The 24,570-nt window shown below is 41.3% G+C and overlaps 1 protein-coding gene across 3 annotated transcripts in view; it reads left to right on the top strand.

The window, feature by feature from the left end:
* The first annotated feature begins 3,911 nt into the window (after nucleotides 1-3,911).
* Nucleotides 3,912-24,570, top strand: part of AMOTL1 (angiomotin like 1) — a 149,960-nt gene continuing 129,301 nt past the window's right edge. The window contains exons 1-4 of one of the 3 annotated variants that reach the window (XM_045817878.1): nucleotides 3,912-4,046; nucleotides 4,869-4,939; nucleotides 8,582-8,646; nucleotides 11,023-11,100. The gene's annotated coding sequence lies outside the window, so the exon portion shown is untranslated. The remainder of the gene's footprint in view (nucleotides 4,047-4,868; nucleotides 4,940-8,581; nucleotides 8,647-11,022; nucleotides 11,101-24,570) is intronic. The other 2 variants (XM_045817876.1, XM_045817877.1) reach the window with 2 other exon arrangements.

The raw sequence follows: 24,570 nt of genomic DNA, 5'->3' as shown, positions 1-24,570 counted from the left end.
AGGGGGTTGGGTGGTTAGATTCCCAGAACAAAGCTTGATTCATTGAACTGATCAGAAAATTGATCAAGTTAAGCATTTTAGTAGGAATGCTCATTTCTTCTCAGAAGTAGATTTAGAATTACATCAATCAAAAAGGTTTGGTCCTAGACCAGATTGAAAATGTTTTTTTCCCTTATAAAGGTTCTCACCTATGAAGCCCTGGGCTGAACACCTGCACTGCTCTCCAAGGACCTCATGTCCCATTGGCTCCCAGGTCACAGGCACTTCACCTCTTCTGCCTCAGAGTCCCCTCCCAGCTTAAGTCCTTCTTAGGAGCAGCTCCTGACCAGCCTGTCCTCACACTCCAAGAGTTGGGGGTTATCTCCTCTTACAAAAGTCAGACTCCTTCTCGAGGCCCTGCGCATTCCTGCCTCGGTCTCCTCTCTCCTCTTAGTCCATCTTCTTCTGTAAGCGAAACACAGGTCCAGCTGCCTACATTTACATATGCCAATACTCGAGAAGCCGGTACTAATGTAAAGGAAAGTGGTTTGTTTGCAGATGCTGGCCATCTGGAAGACGGGGCACTCATGTCACAAAGCCCATCTCCACCTCTCATTGGAGGCAGAGGTTTTTATAAGGAGGGGGAGGGGAACCAAACAAAGAAATCAAGGGAGGGGGTTGGAAAGTTCTCTACGTGCAGATGAGTGCAGTCCATTCCGATAAGGCAGGTGACAGTCTGCTGTGTGTCATCCCAGTCTAGTCATCCTGGAATTCACATCATCTTGGCCCCACGATGAAGGTCAGGAAGTCTCCCAGAGCTGGGATGACTGAAGGTTGAGGTCTGTAGTTTTTGAAGTTAGTTCTTAATATTCTTATACAAACATGCTGTTCATCTACAAGCTACATGTCAGCCAGAGTCAGCACTTATGGAAACACTGTCAAAAGAATGGTGGGGTGGGTACAGTTTCCCACCATTACAATTTTCCACTGTTACACTCTGACTCACCATCCCCCATCCACACTGGCCACCCTTTTGTTCTTCATACCTGTTAAGCTCTTTGAGGTCTTTGCACATGCTGTTACCTCTGCCTGGAGTGTTCATCTACAGAACTCTCTCCTCACCATCCAGAACTCAGTCCCAATGATACCTCCTCACAGGAGCTTTTTCTGTCCAAATGCCCCTCCATCATTTCATTCTGTTAGCTTCAACCATCACCTAATTTATCTTATTTTTTTCTCTTGTCTGTGTCTCCTGGCAGATTGTTAAATGCATATTGGTGCCAACATAAGAAATATCCAAATGTGCAGAGAATTTTTATGAATTTATTTGAGCCAAACAGACAACAATTGCCAGGAAGCAAAAGTATCAATGGATTACGAAAATGCTCTGGAAAGTAGCAGCTTTGCACCTTATTTTATACATTAGAATCAAAGGAGAGGACTTAAGGGAGTTACATGAAATGCATTGGTGATAGGTTAGGGAAGCGAGAGAAAGCAAAGCAGGAAATCTCTGAGACTGGTTAAAAAGTAAACTGAAGAGACACATACTTCTTTCACACTGGTGGGTACAGGATAGTTACAGTTAACATTTACAGCACATGGAGATGGTATGTGGGAGAGCTAGATAACAGTGAGAGGCTCTGTGTCTCCTGCTCTGTGGGAGATTGTGCCCTGAAGGGTTTGGCAAAAGTGGGTTATTCTCACATTGCAAAGGTATGTTATCTGTTATCTTAGACACACACACACACACACACACACACACACACACACACACACACACGACAATGGACAGGCTCAGTTAAGGTAAAGATTGACCTTTGTCAAGGAAGATACTAGGCTAAAACAGGACTACCCACCATGGCTCACCTTTAGTTAGGAAATTTTAATTTCAGACTATCCTATGTGTTCACTTCTGGTCTCTGCATTTGTGAGGCCACCATGCAGCCTCCCCTGAGCTTGTCAGGTTAGGTAAGTGGCCCCTTTGTCATCTACATGGGCTAGAATATTGTTCACTACAGTTTCCAAGTTTATAGCCCATAAAATACATGGCCAATAAATTGTTGGTGAATGTATAATAAATATGTTAGTGAATGTTGAATAAATGTATGGAGAAACTGTGGCTCAGAGTAATTGACTAATTTGCATAAGATCGCACAGCTTTAAGTGCTGGAATGAGGAAACTAGTTTGACTCACTCTACAGCCCCTACTGCTTTCACTGTTTCTCTTTGTCTCATTTATGTCTGTAGGTGCTAATTTCCCTCTACCCAGGGGCCAAAAATTTCTTCTGATGCTGTGGGTCTCTGGACAGGCTTGTGATGCCCAGTTTGCTCTGAGCTGGTTGCTCTCCTCTTGAAAGCACAAAATACTCACAGGGCACCCCACCCACCGTAGAAACCTTTCATTTCACTCTCCAGCAACAAACAGTTATTCGAACTCTACTCTGGGCCAGGCTGTCCTGGGAGCTGCTGTGTTATCCCTGCTTCTCTCAAGTAGAGCTTTCTGTCACTGCACTGCTCCATCTTATTTCCTCTTAGTGTCTCTAAAAGATAAACAAAGCAATGTCCTCTTCTATCTTTTCTTTTCATTAGCCTCTTCCCTGCAGGGTCTCAGGCCCAGGACCCTGCTCACACCTGCCTGGTCCTGTCCCTGGGATAGATGCTAGCTAACAGCCCATTCCAGCTTAGTACAAGTATTAGCATATCAAACACTGATTTACCTTGTTATTCCTCCCACTCAGCACAGCACCTGAGGCTCATATCCAAATAGATTTTGAGGCTTATTGTTTCATGTATTACGTTTCCATATAAGGTGTCTGGCATGACAGAGGCACACAAACCCTGTGGCAAAATCTCCTCAACATTTCTCTGAAAACTCCAACCCAGATACGAAGGGGGCAGGCTGGATTTTCCTGGCCTCGCCTGTGTGAAGAGCCCTGAACTAAGATGGCATCAGTCCTGCCAACCAAGAAGCCATGTTTAAAGCATGTGTAATAGAGTCTGGTTCAAGTAGGAAACTACCTAAGTCATGCCAGACACACCTGGCAGAGTGGAGTGTTCAGGATGTCTGCACATGTGACCCGGACACGTCTGTGGAGGTGGAGTGCCAGGGATAAGCCTGACGGGAAATCCCCAACGACTTATCAAGGGTCTTGAAACATTTATTGAGGGACTCAGAGAGTGGAGTACATGACCCTCAAGGGTATAAGAAGTGGAGACCTCAGACTGCTGCAAATCAGCTGAGCTCCACACACCAGGGGGCTGCTCTACACTGTGCTTGTCTCCTGGCTGCTGTGCTGCTGGAGGCTCTGCCCTGCTGGACCAAGAACTTTGTTTGCTCCACTGCCCATCCAGCTCCGCTAGATTCTGCCTTACAAGATCCTGATGGTTCCCCTGTCTATGGTGCTGTCTCCGGGACTCGCTGACGGAGACTCTGGGACTCGAGTTTGTTTCCCCCCACTGACTGCTGTTTGTTACGCTCCTCCTAGATTGTTAGAGTATGGGTAGGATATTAATGTATGTTGATGTTCTACCTTGAGTAAATTTGTGTTTAATAAAAGCTAAGTGAATAGCATAGTTACCTCATGTGACTCTTGTTTATTCCTTGGTGCTGGGTTGCTCCATGGGCAGTCTGTGGAACAGTCAGTCACCTGGCTGACTTATAGGAAACACTATAATGCAACCCCTTCTTAAGGACCCAGTTGGGGGCGGCCTCTGAGCATGCTCGAGACAGCCTGCTCTCAGATGTTAGTTCAGGACAAATCTAAAATTAGCCCCATCCCCTTCTGGTGCTAAAACTTAGCTGGGGCTGCAGCCACAGGGGGCCGGTTACTTTTAGAAACTGGCCCAGTGGGGCTTAGAGCTGAGCAACAGAAACAGGTGATGGAAACTGGGCCCAGAACCTGCAAGGCAGGAAAGAAGAGCCAGATGAAGTTCAGAAGCTAAGATCAGAATGCCAGATCCAGGGACCAGGGCAGCAAATCCAGGCTGATATCACGGTCATGGACAGATCAAGGAGAACAAGCACAAAAACAAGCTGGAGCGGCTCATAGCTCTTACTGAAAGCTAAGGTAGGGTGGGAGTGGGGGGTGCAGAGAGGGAATGGAGAGGGCGTTTGTTAGATACACACTGTGAGCCAGTGCCTTTGTGTCTCATTGTGTCTCAGTGGTAGGTCCTATTATTTTGCCTCTTTTGCTGTCAACTAAATGGAATATCAAAGATGTCCAGTAACTTAGCCAGTGTCGCACAACCAGTAAATGGCAAAGCAGGGATTCAGACCATAGCCTGTTTATCATAATACCTGGTACTTTGCTCTGTGCTGCCTTCACCAATAGCAGGAAGAGAGGATCAAATCCACCCACGGCCCAGGAGGATGGGTCATCAAGTTACCTCACTGATAGTTCTCGCCCTGGGTCATATCCTAATTTCCTGGGGCACTTTGACAAAAATACCAGTGCTTGAACATCATCACCCGGAGGTTCTAAGTTGACTGTGCTGGGGCAGGGCCTAAGAACAGGTATTTTACAACATCCTGGGAGCTTCTGTTGTGCCACCTGGATGAAAAACGAGGCTCAGCACTTTGTAGCTGATCAATTCCCCTGGGAAAAGTTGGGGAAATGGGTGCTGATAGATGTTAATGCCCACACCAGCCAGGCTGGCCACCAGGCCAGCAATGGCACAATTCATCAGCAATTCTCTGGTTGAGGGTGATCTTCTCAAATTCTGCAGTCAGGTATAGGATTAAAAAGCAGCATTAAAATCACAAGGAGAGAGCAGAGGCCAGGAACCTGGGGTTTCAATAAAGCAGACATTTTTCAAAAAAGGGAGGAGTAGAATCAGCTTCATCTCTCAATCTAATGTGTCATTCTGTGCCCCTTTCCCCAACCTGATAGAGAAAACCTTCCTGGAGGGAGGAGACTCCATGTACTACAGGCAGGGCTCCGCCAAGGAGCAAGCAGTCCAGGTGAGTCCACCTTTGATTGCACTCAGGTACATCTATCCTGGCACACTTAACTTGCAGCTCCTATGCAGATTAGTACTTGACTGTACACGTTTGGTGTGTTTTTTACTTCTACTTGTTTTATATGTAATGACTTCAAACTCTATCTTCTCTGAATTCTCCTGGAGGGCAAGAGCTGTGTCATGGAGGAAATCAAAAATAACATCAGAAAACTCTTATAGTCCTGGGTGGGACACCTTTTAGGCCCTCTGGACTGTCTACAGTTGACCCTTCATCAACTTGATTATTAGGGGCTCCTACCCCACACAGTGGAAATCCACAAGCAATTTTTTATTGAATTTAATGGGGTGACAATGGTTAATAAAATTATATAGATTCTGTGCATAACTTTTGACTCTATCATGGGTCTTTTGGAACAGCAGATTCAACCATACGCGGGCTCAAAAGAATATGTTTGATATGCAGCTGCGAATGTGAAAAGCATGTTTTGATTCGAGGTTGGGAATCCAAGGTTGGAAAACTGTGGCTGGGAATGTGAAAATATTGTTGTCCATCCACGGTTGGTTGAATCTGCGGCTATGAAACTGTGGATAAGAAAACGCTGGGTGTATTTCTTGAAAAAAGAAAAAAAGATCTGTGTAAAAGTAGACCAGAGCAGTTCAAACCCATGGTTCAAGGGTCAACTAACTATTGCCATCACCTTGGGAATTAAAAAAAAATACTAATGCCTGAGTCTTGGTCCCTGAGAATGTGACTTAGCTGGCCTTGGGTATGACATGAACATTACAACTTTTCAAAGCTGTGCAGAGAATTCTTACATGCACCCAAAGTCAGAAATAAAACTTTGAAGACTAACAAAAGGGTATGTGAAAAAATCACAATAATGCTTATATCTGAGAGGTAAAAAGCGGGGTGATTTGATTTATTTTATTTTTGCTAATCTGTGTTCTATTTGTTTCTCTACATTGGTTATGTAATTTTAAAACATTACTCTAGAACAAAAATTAAACTGGATCAGGTTTGCTGTGCTTTTTGTCTGCTAAACTGTCTGCTTTTCCAGGGGTCAGTCACCAATGATAACTTGTAGTTCGTCGGGGTGGGTCCTGATAGGACGGTATTCTCATTCAGTTACCAGATATCTACTGAGAGCCTCCTGTGTTCCATGTGAGGGACACTGGACACACGAGAGTGAGTGTCACAAGCATAATCCCAGCTCTCATGAAGTTTACATTTAATGGAGAAAATTAACCATTAAACAAGCAAATACAGTACTCTGATTTCAAGGAGATGTTCTAGCAGGTACAAACTGCTTAGTATTAACATTAATTTTGTAAATAACAACAAAAAGTTGCAAATATCCGGCTTACTCTGACCCTCCCATATTCAAGGCAGACATATGAGATAAAGCAATATATAATAAAATAATTGCTTATTGATTATGTCACCCTTTTCTGTTGAAGCTCAGTATTCTTTTCAACATTACCAATCACTCTGAGGTGGTGCTCGAAATGAAACCTATTTAACATCCCAGGAAAGCACTATGAATTATCTTGTCGGAGGTAGAATACATGACCGAAAAGTGACTGGAGCCCACTGAGATGGCCAGCATGCTCCAGCTGGACCACAGCTGTCATACATAACAGCTATAAACTCTGGACAAGATATGAGAACAACTGGTTGCAGGTAGTGGAGAGAAAACCAAAATAGAAACCAGAGGAGAAAGAACCAGTGGAAGAACAGACTGGAATGGACTGTTTTCTGTTTTACAGCTTTTAGTTTAAAAACAGGGCCTGCTGTGTGATATGCAGTGTAGAGGGGAAGCCCTGTGCTCCATGGATAACCTCTGCCTAGAACTCCAGCTGACTAGCAAGAAACAGAATCCTGGCCTCAGCTAAAAGAGCTGAACTAAAATTTCAGCTGCTATAGGGGAAGTAGGATTTTGCCGTTTGAGTTCAGCCACTTCAAAGGCATGAATAAAGAAAAGTCAATACTCTTCAGAATTGCATAATAGAATCTAGACTTTCTACAACATATATATATCATTCACAACAACCAGGACATACTCCAAAATCATTTAGTATACAACAAAACAGGAAAACATAACTCATTTTAAATGGAAGAGAGAATCAACAGAAACCAGCTCTATGATGACCTGAATGATGGAATTAACACACAAGAATTTTAAATAAGTTATTATATCTATGCTCAAGTATATAAAGGGTAATATGTTCATAATGAATGAAAATATAGAAAATTATGGCAGATAAATATATACAATAAAAAGAACCAAGTTAAAGTATAAAAGCTAAAAAATAAATAGCTGAAATAAAAATTCAATTGAGGTATTTAGAAACACAAGGGAGATCAAAGATGAAAAATCAGTGAGTTAGAAATTCGGCAGAAATGATCTAAACTGAGGAACAGACATTTAATAAATGTACAGACTTATAGATATTTGCAATGATACCAAAAGGTAGATATATCTATATCTATTTCTGTAGCTGTATCTATATCTGTACATACATATCTCAGAAAAAAGGAAAGAATGATACAGAAATATATTTAAATAAATAATGGGTGAAAAGTTTATAAATTTGGTAAAAGACATATTATAGACACCAAAACCTCAATAAACACCAAGAAAGATTAATGTCAAAGACAAATAAAACAGAAATAAAAATACTTAGTATATCATACTCAAAGTGCTGAAAACCAATGACAAAGAGAAAAATCAATGACGGAAAGAAAATCAACACACCAATGCTGAGAGAAATTAAAGATGTAAATAAATGGAAAGAAATACCAAGGTAATCTATTGAAAGATTCAGTGTTGTCAAGATGGCAATTCCTAAGTTGATCTATGAATTCAGTACAATCCTAATCATAATTCTAGTATGCTTTTAAATCAAAATTGACAAGCTAATTCTAAAATTTCTATAGAAATGCAAAGAACTTAGAATATTCGAGAAGTCCTGAAAAAAAGAAGCCAAGGTCATAGACTTCCAGGTCTGCTTTAAGCCACAGTAATCGAGGCAGGGTGGTGTTGACCCAAGATCAGCAAACAGAGTGAGAGAGCAGGGTAAATGACCCAGAAATAGGCCCACACTTACACATTCATTTTATTTTTGGCAAAGATGTCAAAGCAACCCAAATGGGAAAGTAAAGTCTTTTCAGCAAATGATGTTGAAATAACTACTACACCAAATGACATCAGAAGGATATAAAGCAACTAAAACTCTGGTGCGTGGTTGGTAGGAGTGGGGAATGAGATAAGAACACTGTAAAAAATAATTGTAAATAAATATTGAACTTTGGTTAATAACATTGAAGTACTTGGGGAATCTTTAATATCTGCAACTTACTTGAAACAATAACAAAAATAAATAAGTCACTGGATGAATAGAGGAATGGACAGAGAATCAGTATGTAATAAAACAAATATAGTAAAATGTTAATTGAAGAAACTACATGGTGAGTATATGGGTGTTCACTGCAAAATTCATTCAATGTATCTCTAAGTTTGAAAATTATGTGATAGAATGTTGAGAACAAAAGGTAATTGAAGATTAGAGTCTAGCTGATGTATAAGGGAACAGGGTAGGCAAAAAGTCCAGAAATTGACTTTCTTTCTTCTGTTTTTGTTAGGAACTGCCCTGCCTGGTTTCAAGAGCTGTAACCCATGTCCCCCACCTGCCCATGGCTAAGGCTGAGTGAGTGACCTTTGGACCATTAGCCACTAAGGAGACAAAGCTTATCTTCCTGGCATGGGTGCCGCTTCTGCTCCTTTTACTTCACCCTGCCTGGCCTCCAATGCTTGATCGGTTAGCCAATGACGGATTAGATTCCTCAAGGGAGCGATGACCTAAAACAGGCATGATCATCGGGGGGAAGGACTTGGGGGCTACAGAAAAGGGATGATGGACCCTCACCCTTTGGCTTTGACACAACCTGAGTCCTCATTCTGTCTTTGAGATGTCTCTTAATCTCCTGGCTGCCTTCCTTCCCCTGCCTGATTTAAGCCTGAAACAATGCCACTGGTGAGTGCAGCCATGTGCTGGAAAGGGCAGGTTCCCTAAGGTGATCAGGCCTAAGAAAGAATATGTAAAATCCTGTGAAACCTGCTTTGTTTAGAATGCTCTCAATTATATGATAAGGGTCCAAGCAGGAAGTGAGTTTGTTCCCCGAAGTTTTATGGCCATTAATTATCTGACCCTGACTCAACATAGGTCCTCAGAGTTCTTTGTATGTTATCTATTGTTTGATCAGTACTGCCTGATAATGACTAAGGAGCTTTATGCATACACCCTGTATTCCTGTGCAAATTGAATCCAATAAAAAGCCTGTCAAGGCAAGGGTCCCGGCACTCTCCTCTTGAGAGGGTGGCCGACACACTCCAAGGCTTACTCTCCCCTTGAGAGAGAAGCCATGCTGTCCGTTTTTCTCCACAGGACTCGGTAGTCCCTGTGAATTTATTTCATCAAATCCATAATGCCTCGGACACTGCAGGCCAGTGTTGCATCATGTTCTAACATTGGCAATGAACCTGGAGCCTGGGACAAAGCAAATGGCCAAGTTCCTCTTGCATTCCATAAGACCCACTGGCTCATGCTCTCTGCAATTGCCTCGTTTACCAGATGGTGACTCAACACATCTGTTCCAGAAATCTGAAACTGGAAGGGGACTGTCTGCCACTATTTACTCTCTACCTAAGAAGCACCTACTGTGTGTTACTCTCTATACTGGGCTTTGAGGAAACTATAATGAAGTGGATAAAAATGGCTCCTGCCTTTTTATTGACTTACCATTGATGAAACTCCACCCTCTTCTAATTCTCTCATTATTTACACCCTGGCCAGAAGACTTGCAAGTTCCTTTTACATGCCCTGTTGACATTTTTTAAATCTCTGACTGCAAAAAACCCTTCTGATGTTGGACCTGAGCACCTCTGTCTACACAGAAAGAGATATTTTCTTATTTTACTTTCTCTGAAATGAAGCTTGTCACAAGAAGATCCCAAAGCCTCAAAATAGTTCAGCAGGAAATTGAACTTGCTGAGCTATTTTGTTGCTCATGCCTACTTGCTAGCTCATACCTACTGACCCAAAGCACCCCCCTTTAGTCTCCTGAAGTAGGGGTGCAAGGGAAGGACACTGCGCTACTAAGCTCAACCCTCTGCCCCACTTCCAACAGAGGTCACATCATTACCATTCCTTGCTCTGGCACCACAGCCAGAAGTCTTGCCCAAAGTGCAGCCCAAGCAGACAGCATGAAGAAGAAGTGCCTGGCCTCCTGGACGGCTTGCCCTGAACCTGAATCCCATGTTACAAATTTGATTGTTCCAGCCTCACCTTCCATATACAAAAGAGGAAATTCCTTAAACACCTCTTTTCCCAAATCTTCTTGATGCAATGTGAGCATGTTTTGCTCTGATATATTAGTGTTACAAATGACTCTAATTTGGTTGAGTGGTATCATATTAAAAAGAAAAAGAAAAGAAAAATTGGTTGTCTTCACTAGAAAGGCTATCACACTTCCTTTCCACAAAGTGACTCATCCCCTTTGCTTAACTGAATAACTTCCTCTGCAAAGTACAGGCTGTTGCCTGTTTGTCACCTTTGTATGCTTATAAATCTACCAGTTTGGAAAACTTCTTAGCAAGCTGATAATTTCCAGCTTCTTAATGCCACTCATGAAATACCTTTGCTTCTTCTCTACCCTCCTTCCTGAAAAATTTTTACCTCTCAGGAATTTAAGTACCTGTTTTCTTCCCCTAGAAGCTGTTTTCTGGACAGTTGGATTCTTGGGAGACAATGATATGACTTGGGGAAATAATACATAGTTTTCTCTCCCTAGTGCTGATTAAGGTGATTGGTGTTTCAGGACTTTCTGACGCTCTTTGAAAACAGGGCTAGTCAGATTCCAGAGATTTACCTCCTGGAGGCTGAACATGTCTGGGCAGCTGCTGCATAATTTGGATGGAGTCATCACTGCTGAGGCAGAGTTGGCTCAGCCAGGGAGTACTCGTTGCTCTCTTCAACTCCACAGCACCCAGCATGAAGTCACCTTTCTTCTTTTAAAATCAACAGATTTGTCCTGTGAGTCCCTGTCGCTTCTGTTAGAACTTGGAGTTTTTTCTACTACCCATCACGAGGACCCTCTCTCAGGTAAGGAAGCTCTTATTTTGTGGGTTTTTACTCAGGAAAGTTTGATTTGAGGGGAACTTTTTAGGGCATCTCTGGGTAAAGCTGGAGTCAGATCAAGGGACACTCCATGCGGTGAGAAGGTCAGTTGGTTCCCAGGCATCTGATATCCACCTGGTGGGCCGCAGGCCCTGGGCTGGATTAGCAGAGCCCCACTCAGCTGGACGCGGATTCTCTCGGTGGGCCGGGAGACCTAATCGACCTTGGTTTCAGTGCCTGTTCTAAGAGTTGTGTAACAAGCACATTAGTGAAGCACCTACAGGTAGTTCCCTTTGGGTTGAGACTCTCCTACCCCTTCTGCCTTCCTAAAGATTGGCCTTGTGTTTCAGGTAGAACTCTTATAGGGTCTCATGGCAAAAGCTGATGCGCAGAAAAGCAGCGCTCCTGAAAGCCTTTATTTGCTCATTAACTGGCGTAATTGTTTCCCCTCTGCCTCAGAGCACAGCAGGAGACAAAGGGGCCCCAGCTTCCTGTCCAGACAGGCAGACAGGCACCTTGTGTAAACAATGGCTGTCCTGCTATGAGGGGCAGAAGTGTGCAAACATGCCTTTGCGCCTGTCCTAAGTGCTAAGAAAATAAGCATGAGTTTTTTTGGGGGGTGTATGTTTGTGTGCAGGTCGTGTGGTCCTCAAAACCACTAAACTTTCCCTGCTCCACTTGCAATGGGTTATATGAGTCACTGTCGCTGATTGAATCACCCATGTCTTATTAGCTTTGGAAGGCTCAATATAGACATCCTGGTTATGACGGAGGTGCCTACAGGGTGATAAATGGCTTTTGGAGAGAGTTTAACCACTATGAAGTGAAAACATTGAGAACTAAAAAATCCTTTTATTACTTGACACAGAACCCTACTACACATAGTATCTAGTACGTTCATCCATAAACTCTGAAGGGTGCAAGAACCTCATTAGATAAGAGATGCTTGTTTTCTTATAAATGCAGTTGTATGCTGTCTGCCAGCACCCGCTGGCACGTTCACCTCAAACTTGGTTCACCAGAATTCATCCTTACCTGAAATCTGCTTCCCCTTCTGTGTCCCTAGCTCAGTGAAAAGCATCAGACTGTCCATAACAGATTTCTGGACTCTACTTTTACCCCTCTTTTGTCCTTACATTCCCACATCTAGTTTGTCAACACATCCAGCAGATTCTGCCTCCATATTATCTCTCAAACCCATCCCTCCTCTCACTTCCATGGCTAGTTTCCTCATTTAATAAGCACTTGTCATCTTCTTCCAGGATTACGGACACTGCCCATTCAGTCTCCCTTTCTTTTGTCTTGCCTTCTCGGTACAGCCAGATGATTCTACAATGATTGATCGGCACCTGCACAATCCATTCACTCATTAGTCTGGTGATTCTATCTTTTTAATGTTCCTCAAAATTTTTCTTGCTTCTCCATTCCACCACCTCCACCTGAGTCCAACTCACCAACGCTCTCTGCCTTAGTTATTGCAATAACTGACCTTCCTGCCACCAGGCTCACTCCCTTCCTAACATATTTTAAGCTTCTTCCCAAGCTGTTAAAGGACATTTTTTTTACAAGAGCAGAACTTGAAACACTTGTTCCCCTATCTGGGACTTAGAAACATCAGCATTGTTATGATTCTTGTAGATACTTGAAGGACAGAGGCAGAGAGAATGGGGAAAGATGGTGGGGGGCTGTGTTGCAATGGGAAGATGGCCTAAAGAGCATATAAAGCTCAGGCCTTGGAGCCATCTAGGCCTACATTTGAATCCCAGCTCCCCCACTTCTAGTGTGGCCTTGACCAAGCAGCTGAACCTTCTTGAGACACATTTTCTAAACTGTGAAGTGGAAATAATAATGCCTACTTCACTCAGTGAATGTAAGAGTTAAATGAGAACATTTAGGGAAGGCTCTCAAACACGGCAATTAAGAATTTTTAGTTCCTTTCCTTCTTTCCTTCCCTTCTTATGTTCTCTAACCGTCACATACCTTGTAAGCACCTCTGTGTATGTGCATGTGCGATTATCCGTTTTTGACAGTAGGAAGAAGGAATGGAAAAGAAATATCAGGGTGGATAAAAAGTCCATTTAGGTTTTTTTTGTAAAATAAAAGACATATTTTTCATTTTCACCAGTAACTTTATTGATTTGGATATTTTGAGTATCTCAGCTATCTCCTGCTATTGGCTTCTAGTGGGTAGAGGCCAGGGATGCTTTGAAACATCTTCCAATACACAAGACAGTCCCACTGCAAAGGCTTATTTGGCCAAAATGTCAACAGTACCAAGAAACTTTGCAAACCACTTTTGACACATTCAATCATTCACAGCACCATCTCCATATACTGCACAAGTGTTTTTATTTCTCTTTTGCATTTCAGTTGCATTTTTACCTTCCTTGAAATAATAAAACATAATACACCCAAATTGTTAAATATTTTCTTCTATCTTAAATATTAAAATGGCAACACAAAAATTCACTAATTTTGGTAAATTTTTTAAAAATGCACACTGACATGACAGCTGTCACAATACAATCTAACAAAATTGTTTCAGATAAAGTTAAAAACAAGTAAGCACTACTAGAGCTATCGTTCAGAAAAATCTAAATGAACTTTTTGGCCAACCCAATATGTGAGAACTCTCTTAAGGAATCTGCAGTTTACTTAGAGAAGTAAAGCAAACCTAAAAAGTATAAAAGCATCTATAAAACAAGAATTCTGCAGTGGTTGTGTGTATAGTACATAAGCAGGGAGCGCTTGAATAAATAGACTTGTGTATACCCGCAGACAGAGTGTAAATATATCTATATCAAGCAATTTTTAGATTTAGGATTTTTGAGGACTTAAAATTCATTGACCTCTCTGATGTTGAAATAAAACCTCCCCCAAAGCTTTATACTTTTAGAGTGATTTAAGGACATACAGATTAGTGTTTCAGTGATTTTACTCATTCATTCATTTACCAAGTATTTATTGAGTACCTACTCTGTACCATGTCCTCTACTATACAATTTCTTTGCTACCCTTCCACAGGACATGGTGGTAGTTCTCTTTCTCATGAATTGGGGCTACCTTTAGGGACTTGTTTGGCCAATGGACTAAGAAGAAAGTGATACCCATGGCTAGGTTCTAAGAAGCTGTGCATCTTTCTCTTGGGTTTCTTGGCCCACTCGCTCTAGGGGAAGCCAAACACCATGTGAACTCATTAGCTGGGAACCTGGTTCTCTGGCGGGGAAGGAAAAAGCCCTGATTTGCAGTGTTTGCTTGTTTTCATGGTAAAAATACTCCCTTCCACCATGACCAATTTCAAGCTACTAAAGCAAGAGCATTGAATGCAGGGGTGGAAAGAAGTACACAGAATCAGCTCTTACATGTTGAAACAAGCCAGCCCCAGGGCATGACTGCTAATTTCTCTGAGACCACCATGCTGTGGGAAACCTCAGGATAGCTAGGTGGAGAGGCTCCACACAGAGAAGCCCAACCTGCCCCAGATTGTTCAGCCATTTGCATATAGGCTCCAGGGAAGAAGCCTTAAGGCCCAGCCACTGACTTCAGCTGTCTGAAAGGCTCTGAGTGGGAACTGCTCCGTCAGCCCAGTCAGCCCACAGAACCCTGAGAGATAACGTGTGTTATCTGTTTGGAAGTAGTTATGCAACGATAGATTACTGGAATGAAGTGGTAGTCTTGTTTACTCAGAGGCAAGCCTAGATCAGGCTCCCAGAGGGTGTGGAGGAGCAGGGAGTCCTTTGTTTTTATATATGCTCAGGCCTTAAATCACTAAGGAAGAAAATGTTTTCATTTTAAAAGCCTGAGAAAGAGATTTGATTACTATACTAAATTGTTTTACCCGTATGACTAAATCAGTGAAAACAAAATCTCTTAGACACACAGACATGCACTCTCTCATACTTTTCTCCCATTATCTGCCTCCATCACCCACCTACGTAACGCTGTTCACCCAAAGCTCTGCGGGAAGATCTCTCTTGCCTGCTCTTTTCACCCTGCTCTGTCTTCCACACGGAATTTGTCAGGCAAACCAGACAGAGCAGAAAGAATAAGAAGTCAAGTAAGTGTCCAGAGCCCTGAGGTCTGGTAGGAAGCAACTAGGACTTCTGTGAAAGAGCAGCAGAGGAGGATCTAAAACAAGCTTTAGGGAAGATATGTGGATTGGTGGTTAGAGCATGAATTTAGAAAACAGGCAGCTGGGTTCCAATCTGGATTCTGACATTTTCTAGTTGGCTGAACTTGGAGAGTATCTCCAGGGGTTAGACATCTCTCTTCTCACTTGCTTCAACTTTAAAATCTGGATCATAATGCCATCTCACGAAGTTCTCATGGAGGTTAAATGAGATGGTATTTGCAGAGTGCTAAGCATAGTGCCTAATATTGTACGTTGTGCTGAATACACAGCAGTTACCAGTAGGAGCACTGCTAGCGTTGGTGGCACATGGGTGGTGCTGTTGTCACCGATTCCAAAGCCACAGGCTCCCAGCAAGCCCAGAGCTCCAATTGTTCACACTATAGGTGCCCAACATGTGTTCAATAAGCACTTAAATCAAACCAACTATATTGAATAGGATTTTTTTTTCTTGATTTCTGCTTCTGCTGTTTCATTGTTGGTATACAAAAATGCCTTTGATTTCTGGATATTGACTTTGTATCCCTCAGTTTTGCCAAATTTGTTTATTAGGTCGGGCAGTTTTTTAGCAGAGTCTATAGGATTTTCTGGGTACACTATCATGTCGTCTGCAAACAATGACAGTTTTGTTTTCTCCTTTCCGATTTGGATGCCTTTTATTTCCTTTTCTTGTCTGATCGCTGTGGCTAAAACTTCCAATACTATATTGAATAAAAGTGGTGAAAGTGGACAACCTTGTCTTGTTCCTGATCTTAGTGGAAAAGACTTTAGTTTTTGCCCATTGAGTATGATGTTGGCTGTAGGTCTCTCATATATGGCCTTTATGGTGTTGAGAAATGCTCCTTCTATTCCCACTTTGCTGAGTGTTTTTATCAAAAATGGGTGCTGTACCTTATCAAATGCTTTTTCTGCATCTATTGATATGATCGTGTAATTTTTGTCTTTGCTTTTGTTTATGTGATGTATTACATTTACTGATTTGCAAATATTGAACCATCCTTGCATCCCTGGGATGAATCTTACTTGGTCATGGTGTATGATCTTTTTAATGTATTGTTGGATGCAGTTTGCCAATATTTTGTTGAGGATTTTAGCGTCTATGTTCATCAGTGATATTGACCTGATAACTATTATTATTTTTTTAAATTCTATTTAAGGAAAAATTAAAGTTGGGTGACTTTTGCGGGAGCTTGAGCCCAGGGTGGTCCAGAAGTGTCGGGTTTGCCCGTTTACATACATCATCACTTTGGTACTGTCAAGGTGAAGGATAACAGAGTTCTTGGGAGCAAAATGTGTTGTATTCTGTATAATAGATACTTAGAAGCAAAACTGATGGATCAAAGGACATATTATGGAATATGCCAAATTACTGTTTTAAAAGCCATGTCAATTTATTTTTCTATCAAATTGTGTAAAAGCCCATTTCTTCAAAAATCACCATGTCTTGATATTAATCAATGTTTTGAAATGTTTAGATTAATAAAACATTTTACACACTCATCGACAGAATCCCCAACAGCCTCATTCCCTACAGGTAAGAAGCTATTGTAGTTTCTTGTGTGCCCTTCCAAAATTGTCTATACTTATGCAAATGTATATGTATATATGTGTGTGTATATATATATATATATATATATATATATATATATATATATATACATATATGTATACTGATGAATGAGACTTTTTACTGTGGATCACCCTCTATCTTGTATGCATTCCTTAAAAAACAAATATGCAATTCTTTTGTAATAAAAAAAAATAGTATATAAATTTTCTGCTAGAAACCCAAGCCTGTAACAAGGGCATATTCTGTATATCAATGTTTCTCAATTTCAATTGTGGCTGCACATTTGATTTACTTGCAGAGCTCTTAAGAAATACAGATGGCCAGGGCTCTGCCCTCAGAGGCTCTAACTTCAGATGTCTGGGAGAGGGCCTGGGCACCCACAGGTTTTAAACGTACCCCAGGTAGCTCTAATGTGCAGTCATGGTTGAGAACCACTGCAGTAGACAGTATGAGGCTTTAAAGAGTCCCCAGAGGGCCACTGTGATGAGGTCTTTGAGAATAATGTTTTTAGGAATGCAACCCAAAGTAATCCATCATTTTCCTGTCAGGCTAAGTGTGGGCATGAGATTGAATGCAAACCAAATCCAGAGGGGGTGGTGAAGACCTTCTCTCAAATGTGTGCATAAGCTTCCATCTCTGTGGCAGGCCTTTTTGCTAAAACGCACAGGCTCCCTCAGAATATAAGGGGTTCTTGTAAACTAGTCATGACCATAAGCACACAGGAATCTCATGGAAAACCAGAAATAGCAAAAAATATGTTCTTCAGGAGCCCAGAAATGTGGCTGGAATTGGAAGGTTCCGACAGAGCTCCAGGAGCCAGGATTATTTAGACACCTTCCCACTGGAGCCTTTTACAATTCTCTCATCTGGAGAAGTGCTTTACTAAAATCGAGTGGCTTTCAGAAGGCTGATCTAGAAAACCGATTGAAGCGGAACCAGCAGAAGCCTGAGGGTTGACTGGAAACTTACATATTTATTGCTCTTTCTGCTCTGTATGTCTTCTTCGGTTGATTCTCCCCATCCACGGACTGACTTGGCCTCCATATTCATGACAGAGGGTCTGATTGGCTGGTCCTCATGGTCTGTTTCTGGATGGGTGGGATTTTCCACACCAAGTGATTACATGAATGGATGCAATGGTTTGCAGAGCAAACCTACTCTTGGTCAGCTGGGCCAGAGAGGTGGTGGAGAGAAGTGGGTGCATCAAGCTGCCTTGGGATTGCAGGAGGCAGTTTCTCTTAGAATGAGAGAGTGGACAGTACATCCACCATGATTAAACTGTTTAGCCAACCACTAAGTCAGCCCTCTGTGAGTGTTAAATTGGAGGATAGTTTGCAGTGGGGTGTGAAACTGCCTAAATTCAAGCAAAGATGCTAAAGGAAAACCTGTCAGGAATATATAGATGTCCCTTGCATGTTAAACATCTCCAGAGGTCTTTTTTGGATCTATGAATTTGGACTTTTAAAGAATGTTAACAGCCTAGGAGGTCAGGAGAATGGACTTCATTTTCCCTTGAGATTAGTTCTGAGCCAAGTGGTTATTGAGAACTTGTGGTATGGCTACTACAAAATTACATGTGCTGTCAGTGAAAATACACACTGCATTTTTAAAACATTGGTGAGGCCCTGGCTGGTTAGCTCAGTTGCTTAGAGCATCATCCCCATTCACCAAGATTGCAGGTTCCATCTTGGGTCAGGACACATGCAAGAAGCAACCAATGAATGCATCAATAAATGAAACAATAAATCAATGTTTCTCTTTCTCTCTTCCTCTCTTTCTAAAGTCAATCAATCAATTAATAAAGCATTGTGTGAAAAAAATCTAACATTCTCATTACTAATTTTTATTGTAGGTTGATTAAATGCTAAAATACTATTTTGGACATAGTAGATTCAATAAAATATATTATTAAAATCACTTTCACCTGTATTAACTTTTATTGATTTAGAAAAATTTACAATTATTGATGAGGCTCATATTATCTTTCCAGTGGACAGCTGGGTTACACGGTGACTCTGATATTCCCCACAGACAGGTGTAGCTATAAAGATCTGCATGTGAACACCAGCCCTCTGCTGTGGGGCCCATGTCAATAGCCCATTCTTGGTTCATAATCAGAGCTGTGGCAGTTTATCTTATTTTGGCTTTGTCTCTTTGCATCACAGGCTGCAGCCCAATTCCTTTTCTCAAATAGAACCACTTAATCCTCTCCTGTGGTTTCCCAACATCCCCCACCCTGGCAGCCTTGTTAATGGCTTTGCCTCAGCAAGTCCTCACACAACTTTTCCCTGCCTCTTTGCCCCTGCCACTCTTTCCTACCTAGTTTTCTCTCTTCCTTCCTAGGACTGGCATACAGCAAATTTTTCTTGCTTCAGTCTTACCCACTGTTCATAGATCTTTTTCCAGGGAAATGTGCTTGAGCCAGCAGCTATCCTTTGGGGGGAAAATGGCTGCTTCCTAATGCAGTTCATCCTGTTTCCCCATGGGATGACGTTTGCTGATGGGACTGTCACTTCCAGGACTGTATCTACTTTAAGAGTTAATAATGATAATAATAAAGACAACTGCTATTGCCATTTATTGAATTTTATTACTGGCCAGGGTCTACGGTAGATTTTTGCATTTAACTCTTACATCGACACCACAAAAGTGTATTCTATGATCCCTTGTTACAGATAGGCTCAGAAACCATATGCACCTTGCCCACAGATCACTGCTAGGAAATGGTGGACCTGGGATTTAAATCTAGGTCTGTCCCCAAAGTCCTCACTCTTAGCTATTACATTTATACTGCTTCCCACATGCCGTGTCACCAAGTGACATCTCTAAATTTGCTGAATGATAACAGTGCTGTGCATTTTGCACTATTTCAGTGATTTTCCAGTTGACATTTGATACAACACTCTGTTAATGATGGAATAAAGGACTTTATGAGCCCTATTTCACACACTAGAAAAGCTGAGCTTCAGGGAGATGAAGTGATTTGTGTGTGATTACTAAGTTAAGAAATGATCTCACACCAGATAAGAACCCAGTCTTTAAAAAACATATATTTATTATTCTTTTTTCCTTGCTCATCCATGTATACTTGGGAGTTGTGCTGCCTGGATGGCAGAATATGGTGACAAATCTTTGGTTATGACTGATGATTTAACCCTGAGTTATATGAAGAGTTTGGAGTTACAAACTTATTTGAGTTTCTCACCTGTAGGAATATCAGTTTCATTCATTCAACAAGCATTGCCGGACCCCAAGTCTGTCCAAACACTGTGTGGGAAAAAAAGAGTGGATAAGATATGACTTTGTCCTGAGGAGACCACCTTCTAGTGGACAAGACAATCACTTTGTAAAGAGAACATTACTATCCAATGTGAAGGAAGGGTCTTAATAGAATATAGAAAGTTCTGAGAAGCACAGCAGAAGCAGGAAATAACTCTGCCTGGAAAAGTTTCATGGTGGATCTGAGCTTGGTCTCAATGGACTGACTTGGAAATGAAAAGCCTGGGAATCCTGCAAAACCTCATAATTTTATAACTTCATTAGGTTTCCTAAAAATACGCTGTTGCCACAACTTTTTAGAGAGTGGCAGCATAAATTATTTACTGGATACTTAAAATATTAGCATCAATAAATCCCACAGTAGCTTCACACATACTCTGCCAGCTGGATAAGTGAATTTGAAATAATGGTCTTCAAGTTACTCAAACTTTCCAATTCTACAAAGCTGCTAAGAATTCTTCAAAATAAATAAGAAGCCCAGAATAATCATGTCAACTTTCTAAACATCAGCCATTTCAGACATAAAAAGACTCTGTGGCTCTAGCATTTTGTGTCGTTTTATTTACTTAAAGAGGTATTTTTTTCACAGTGGATACTTAGAGTGTTCTACTCCTCTCTTCCAGCCAAGCTTAAGAGTTTCATATTATAAGTGCTGCTGAATTTTATCACTTGAATATGAAGAGCCCAGACATATACTGTGACATGTTTGGACTATTTGGAGCTGTAAGGAAAAGAACCTTCCAAATTTAGAAATTGAAATTTATCAGAGCCAAACCCTTAAGCAGTCCAAGAAGAGACTGCCTTGTATTCTACTGTGGTCTGCTACGTCACTGATGATTGGGTTTTTCTGTTAGCTGATACCAGGCTACACCTTGTACAATGGACTGAATGTGTGTGTCTCTTCAAAATCCAGAAGTTGAACTCCTAACTCCTACTGTGGAGGTGGGGCTTTTGGCAGTAATTAGGTCTTGAGTGGGGGATGGCTCATGAATGGGATTAGTGCCTTTATAGAAGGGACCCTGGAGAGCTCTCTGACTCTCCTTTGATGTGAGGATTCAAGGAGACACCAGTAGTCTGCAACCCAAAGAGAGTTCTGGCCAGAACCTGACTGTGATAGCACCCTAATCTTGGACTTTCCAACCCCAAGAATTGTGAGAAATAAGTTTCTGCTGTTTATAAGCCACCCAATCTATGGTACTATGTTATAGCATTCCAAATGGACCAAGACACCTAGAGTCTAGCTAATGTAGATTTTAGCTAGAGATTCTCAGCTGAGAAGGAAGATCCCATCATGTGACCTATTCTCTCTCATGCTTCAATTTAGATGTTTGGTTTGTTTTCTGGGTGTGACAAGATATATTTATACCCTGTGCTCATAACCAAGGTGAAATGTTCCTTCTGATCCCTGACTCACAGCAGTAAGTCCGTATCTCGAAGGCTTGGAGAGCATCAGAAATGGGGTCAAATCTCAATATTGCTGGAGGAGTATCTCCAGCAGCCTCCAAGCAGCCTTTTAAGAACAGAACAAGGAACAAGACATCCTAGAACAGCTCAGCAGCACTGAGAGTTGTTGGTGAATATCCATATTTTGTTGAGAATTTAAAAATGAATTGCTTGACAGAAGTGTTCACAAATATAATAGGCTGCCTGTGGAGAAGATGAGCTCCTTCTCACTGTACTATCAATATTTAAGTGTAGGCTAAGCTAGCTGGGCATGTAGGGGATTCATGCATAATTCAAGGGTTGGAATAAAGGCCCTAAGCATTCATCCAACTTCCAGATTCTATTATTTGCATATCCTTGCTTTACCTTGTGTATGTTTCATGCTTACATTTACTACATTGTTCTGTAATGTTATATCCAGATATGTGTCTCCCCTGCAAGGCTGAAAACTCCTTAGAGGAGAGGTAATATTTATCCTTTTATATCCCAAGCATTTAGGACAGTGACTAGTAGGTAGGAGATACTGAGTGAATATTTATCAAATGAATGAATAAATTCATTTTGTATATCTCTCTACATTTATGTGTATCTTGATTTATAATACAAGTTATTAGGAAATGGACTTGCTTGCAGTGAGGTGTGCATAGTTTTAGAATGTGTGGTTGCTTGCATACCTGAATAATGGCATATGCCTTTTGATTCCCCAAACATGCCACTCCTAGGTAATTAATTCCTTCTCTACAGATGGAGCTATTTCATGGCAGTTGAGACAGAGTCAAAGTGTAGCCACAGTTTGTCTGCATTTGTGTTCCTAAATCAAGCCCCCTCTGTCAGAAATGACCATGAAGGTGATGGTTAGAAGTTGAGAGGGGACTCAACTACATTTGGATGGCAGGTGTCTGCTGTGTCATTTCATCCCAAGATTTAGGAGAGAGGCAGGTATATGAGGAGGTCCTAGTGGCATTCTGGGCAGAGAAGCAGGTGTGCATTCTGAAGTGGGAGCATAGGTGGGCGAATCTCAGCAAGTTAGACTGGCTGAGAAGGTCAGAATGAGGTCAGGAAGCAGAGGCAGATAAGGTACAGTTTTAGGTGGAGAAATTTCCAAAGAAGCGGAGGAGGAGGGTAGGGTTGCAAAGAGAATACTTTCCAAATGGACATGTTAAACCGAGATATGCTCGTATATCCATTTATTCAATAAATATACATTAAGTGCTTAACTTGTAACAACTACTGTATAAAAGCTAAGGGTGTAAATAAGTAAGATCTCTGCTCTCAAGTACATAAACTATGGACTAAACTGTACAGATACATTCACGGACAATTGCAGTATAATGTGATACATGCTGTAATGGGGTAAGCACAGGGAAGTCTGAGGGGAACACATGACCAAATCTAAGAGGAGATGTGAATGGTAAGTTGTAGTTAGCACAATGAGGCAAGAAGAACTATCTTGCCAGAGCCCCAGGAATTGCTGAATATACAAAAGATGAAACGGGGGGACTTACTCAGGGGTTGCAAACACTTCGCTATCGTTGGACTTTAGATGCCATGTTTAGTGGTCCAGACTGTCTGCTGGGAATGTTCAATCACTGGAATATTTTAACCAAGAAGTGATGTGATCATATTTGTGCTTTAAAAATACTATTACAATGAAGTGTGGAGAATGAGTTGGAAGAAAGGGAGACCAAAACCCAGTGAAGTCTTTGTAGGATCTGAGCAAGAAATTATGGTGGCTGAACTAAAGCTGAGTCAATGCAAACAGAGAGAAGCAGATGCTTTCTTGAAACATTTTAAAGCTAGAACAGACAACACTTGGTAATTGACTGGATGTGAGTTGTAATCAAGCAAACGAGGATGGCCAGTTTCTGGCTCAGGCAGCTCAGTGGATGGCTCACTCTAGAGGCAGCTCTGAAAAGAGAGGAAGATGTGTTAGTTTAAGGAGAGTTGGAGAGCCATAGAGCTGAACTTCCTTAAGTTCACTGACCCAGCTGGGTTCACATCACTCTCTCAGGATAGACAGGACTCTTTTGGAAACTCAATGGTATCTAACATCTGACTAATATCTTATTATCCACTGGTTATAATCATTTATCCATCCATTCAATCAGTCAATATTTATTAAATGTCAATATTTATTCATAACATTCCAGTATTCCATAGATCCCAGTGTCCAATTATGCAGGTGTTTTAGTTCTCTCTTCCTTTTGTTCCCCCACTTTCTGCTCTTTATTTTATTTTTCAGCTTTATTGGGTTATATTTGACAAATAATATTTTAAGATATTTAAAGTGTACATCATGATGATTTGATATATGTCTACATTGTGAGATGCTTCCTCCCATCTACTTGACACATCCATCACCTCACTTATTTATATGCTTTTTGTAAAAGCATTTGAATTCTGCTCTTTTAACAAATTTCAGTTATATAATACAATGTAATCAAATATAGTCACCACATTATACACTAGCTCCTCAGTACGTATTTATTTTATAGCCAAATGTTTGTACACTTTTACCACACTCTCCCTATTGCCCCTACTCTCTGTTTCTATGGGTTTTAATTTTTGCTCTTTAGAGGCCACATATAAGTGATACCATGTTGTATTTGCCTCTTTCCATCTAGCTTATTTCACTTAGCGTAATGTCCTCCAGGTCCACTTATGTTTTCCCAAATAGCAGGATTTCCTTCTTTCTCGTGGCTGAACAATATTCCATTGCACATGTGTGTGTTTGTAAATGTAACATCTTAGCCACTCATCTGTTAACAACACACTTAGGTTATTTCTATATCTTGGCTACTGGGACTAATGCTGCAGTGAACATGGGAGTACAGATATCTCTTCAGAAAAATGTGTCTCAAAGTCAGAATTACAACTGTAAGTTTTCAGTCAGCTTTTCCACTCATGCCACCTCACCGTATCATACCTGCATTGTTTGAGCTGCCATGTGCTGCTCCAGAGTAAAGTGTTTCCTCACTTCCTGTTCCCATGATTACATTAATTTTTTCTCTTTTGTTTCTTCTTCATGGGCTGA

This window comes from Phyllostomus hastatus, unplaced genomic scaffold (genome assembly GCF_019186645.2).
Source record: "Phyllostomus hastatus isolate PE091 unplaced genomic scaffold, TTU_PhHast_1.1 phas_scaffold_317, whole genome shotgun sequence".
In the NCBI taxonomy this organism is placed as follows: domain Eukaryota; kingdom Metazoa; phylum Chordata; class Mammalia; order Chiroptera; family Phyllostomidae; genus Phyllostomus; species Phyllostomus hastatus.
This window is presented reverse-complemented; position numbering and strand designations above follow the sequence as displayed.